At 32.1% G+C, this 4,178-nt stretch overlaps 1 pseudogene; it reads right to left on the bottom strand.

Moving 5' to 3' along the window:
* Positions 1 to 3,002: 3,002 nt before the first annotated feature.
* On the bottom strand, positions 3,003 to 3,700 carry LOC101412712 (SH3 domain-containing YSC84-like protein 1; annotated as a pseudogene).
* Between the last annotated feature and the right edge of the window lie 478 nt (positions 3,701 to 4,178).

The raw sequence follows: 4,178 nt of genomic DNA on the forward strand, positions 1-4,178 counted from the left end.
TTCACTATTTGCTTCATATGTTTTGGGGTCTGCTGTTAGGTGAATGTGTGTTTACAATGATTGCATCTTCTTATTTAATTGCCCCTTTTATCAGTCTTTGTCCTTCATAATTGTTTTTGACTTAAGTCTATTTTATCTGCTATTAGTATGGCTACCCAAGGTCTCTTTTGGTTACTACTTGCATGATATATTTATTTCATCCTTTCACTTGTAAACTATTTGTTGCTTTAAATTTAAGGTCAGTTTCTTGAAGACAGCACATAGTTGGTCCACGCTTTTTCATCCATTCTTCAAAATCTCTGCTTCATTGGAGAGTTTAATCTATTTACATCTAAAGTCACTACTGTAAATAATGGAATTTTTTTCTGTCATTTTGCTATTTAGTCTTTGTGGGTCTTACACCTATTTTGTACCTCAATTCTTTTGTTAATGCCTACTTTTATCTAATTTGTTTTTTTTGTGTGTGTGTTGTACCATATTGAGTGCCTTCTCTTTTGTATTTGTATATTTTTCATTTATTCTCCTTGTGGTTACCATAAGGTTAAAATTTAACATCCTTAATATATATCACTAAGATTTGGTTTGACACCAACTTAACTTCAATAACATACACATTTACTTTTCCTATTATGCTCTGTTCTCCCTTCCATTTATTTAGTAATTGTTACCACTTATACTTTTATACCTTGTATGTCCTAACCATAGATTTATCATAACTTTTTTTTAAACAAATAAATTTTATTGATGCATATTCATTAATCATGCAATCTATCCAAAGTGTACAATCAATGGTATTTGGTATAATCACATAGTTGTGCATTCATTACTTCAATCATTATTAGAGTATTTTTATTATTTCAGTAATAATTAAAAAACAAAATTCATCACCTCTATGGATCTCTCTATGCTTCCCCTGCTGTACATAACTGATATTTCTGGCTATTCTTGCACATTTATTTATTTTTAAAGCAGTTTTACTGAGATATACTAACATACTGTACAATCTATTTTAAGTGTATAATCAGTGGCTTTTAGATTTTAGTATAACCAGAATGTTGTGTATTCAATGCCACAAAATATCATTACTTTTTATGCATTTGCATTTTAGTACCCATAGGAAGTTAGAAGTGGTGTTACATACCAAAAAATGCACTAAAATAATACTGACATATATAATTACTCAAATGGTTGCCTTTACCACAGTTCTTTATGTCTTTATGCCACTTTGAACCACTGTATAGTGTCCTTTCTTTTCAGTCAGAAGAATTCCCTTTAGCATTGGCAGGTTTAGTGGTAATGAACTCTCTCCGTTTTTGTTTATCTGGGAATGTCTTAATCTCTCCATTTTTGAAAAAAAGTTTCAATGAACTTGAAATTTGTAGTTGGCAGTTGTTTTCTTTCAGCACTTTAAGTATTTCAATTCATTGCTTTCTTGCCACCATGGCTTATGAAGGGCACCTTTCAGAACTCTTTCCTTATCCTTGCATTCGATAGTATGATCAATATATGATGATGGGTACGTTCTTCCTGAACTTACTCATTTCCTCTTCTCATTCTATCTTCTGCCGGCTCCAATCTGCTGGTGAAACCCTCTTGGGAATTTTTTAAAAAGTTTTCATCATTTTTTTTTTTAATTAGAAAATTTGTGGGTTTACAGAACAATAGTGCATAAAATATAGGATTGCCATACACTGCCCCACCACCAATACCCTGCATTGCTGTAGAACATTTGCTACAATTGATGATATCATTTTTTAAATAATTGTAATATTTTAACAGTAATTACCTTTGTTACAATTTACGGAAATTATTAAATAATATTAATAACTGTTGTCCATTGCTTAAATAGGTTGTACTTTCTCCATATAACACTTCATTAATAACACCTTGTATTAGTGTTGCAAATTTGTTTTAATTCATGAAAGAACATTCTTATATTTGTACTAGTAACTTTAGTCCACTATCTATAATAGGGTTAGCTGTGTTACACAGGTCAATATTTATCTTTGAAGTTTCAGTCTTATAACATAAACAACCTAAAATTTCCCCTTTTAACCATATTCACCAATATAATTCAGTGCTGTTATTTATACTTACAATATTGTGCTGTCATCACCACCATCCATTTTCAAAACGCCATCAACCTAAATAGAAATTCTGTACAAGTTAAGCATCAACTTCTTGTTCTCTAAACCGAATCTAGCCTCTGGTATCATATAATCTGTATTCCAACTCATTGTGCTTGCTTATTATAATTATAATTAGTTCACATCATTGAAATTATACAGCATTTGTCCAACTGTCTCTGGCTTAGTTCACTCAGCATAATGTCTTCAAGGTTATTCCATATTGTCACATGCCTCAGGACTTCATTCCATATATTTATTTGGAATAAATTTATTTATCCATTCATCTACTGATGGGTACTTGGCTTGCTTCTATCTTTTGGCTACTGTGAATATTGCTGCTTTGAACATCAGATTTTCATATGTATATGTATATGTATATGTTTGAATCCATATACGTTTGAATCAAATATATGTTTGAATCCATATTTTCAATTCTTCTGGAATTAAATTTAGGTCTTTAATACATTTTGAGTTTTTAAAAAAATATATATTGTGTGAGGTAGGGATCCTCCTTCATTCTTTTGCAGATAAATATTCTGTTCTCCCAGGGGCACCTTTTGTTGAAGAGACTACTCTTTCCCAATTGAATGGACTTAAAAGGTTTGTTAAAAAACAATTTGTCATAGATGTGATGGTCTAGTTCTGACCTCTGAATTCAACTCCATTGGTCAATATATCTATCCTTGTGCCAGTACCATGCTGTAGTTTAGTACTAAGTTTTAATTTTATTTACTTTACAATGTATCACTTTTGTAAGTTTAAAAGCATGCAAGATGATATCACATAGTGCTTAGGGTTTACATATAAAACAAGAGCGTGAAGAAAAACATGGAATTCATAAATAACAAGTTCAGGATAATGTTTATCTTTAAGTTAGAAGGAGGGTGAGATTATTGCAAAAGGTTTGAAAAAGAGGGCATTTTCATACTTTTCAGTAAAGGAATCAAGATTTTCATAAAGATCTGCTTGAGCACACTGTGGTATATCTCTTAATAAAATGTCTTAAGCAAGAATATCTTGACAATAAAATTTTTGATTAGCTTCCTCCCTCTCAATCAAACATCTACCTTCTAAAGATATGCCAGCAGAGTCCTCTTGATTAACAACATGTAAAGAGATATGCAGAGCTTCTTAAGGCTACATTTCCTTCCAAATTCCTTCCCAAGGACCCAACTGCCACAGTAAAATTCCCTCCAAGTGTTAGAGTACCACCTTTTACAAAGGCTTCTACTGCTCTGTCATACTTCGAAATTGTTACCAAATCTGATATCTCAATTCCAATTTCAAATCCTCCACCAAGTCAGCTATCCCAATGACTGAAGGTGTTGACCATTTTCCATCAGGAAGATGTGCTAATAGGATCCCACTGCCTCTTCTAGCAGTTACTGGAAATCCAACTTTAATCACAAATAAAATTGCAAGACCTTTGGCTTTAACAATCACATGGGCAGGAATGATATCAGGTCCATTTCTGTGAATAACTTCTGTAAGTTATTTCTGTGAATTCTCTTAATTTTTTAGCAGCCTTTTTTTGCTTCTGACTTCAAATTCTAAGGTATAGGATTATTCATTGTGCCTCCAGAGCCTTCTCCACTTCTGGCACCCCTCCAGCTCTTGTGATAAGTTTTAAAGTCAGCAAGTGTGAGTCCTGCAAATTTGTTCTTTTTCAAGATGTTTTTCTCTACTCAGGGCCCCTTACACTATCATATAAATTTGATAATTGGTATTGCCATTTCTGCAAAAATACTGTTGGAATATTTATTTGGATCACTTTGAATCTGTAAATCATTTTGGGTAGTATTGACCTTAATGATATTTAGTCTTCTAATCCGTGAGCACAGAATGCCCTTCTATTTATCTAGGACTTATTTGATACCTTTTAGATAGGTTTTGTAGTTTTCTATGTATAAGTCCTTTATATTCTTGGTTAAATTTATTACTAGATTTTGATTCTTTTAGTTGCTAATGCAAATAGAAATCTCTCTTGATTTCCTTCTCAGTATGCTCATTGCTAGAATATGAAAACACTACTGATTGTTCTTTGTGTGT

The sequence above is a fragment of the Dasypus novemcinctus genome, chromosome 5 (genome assembly GCF_030445035.2).
Source record: "Dasypus novemcinctus isolate mDasNov1 chromosome 5, mDasNov1.1.hap2, whole genome shotgun sequence".
Taxonomy (NCBI): Eukaryota; Metazoa; Chordata; class Mammalia; order Cingulata; family Dasypodidae; genus Dasypus; species Dasypus novemcinctus.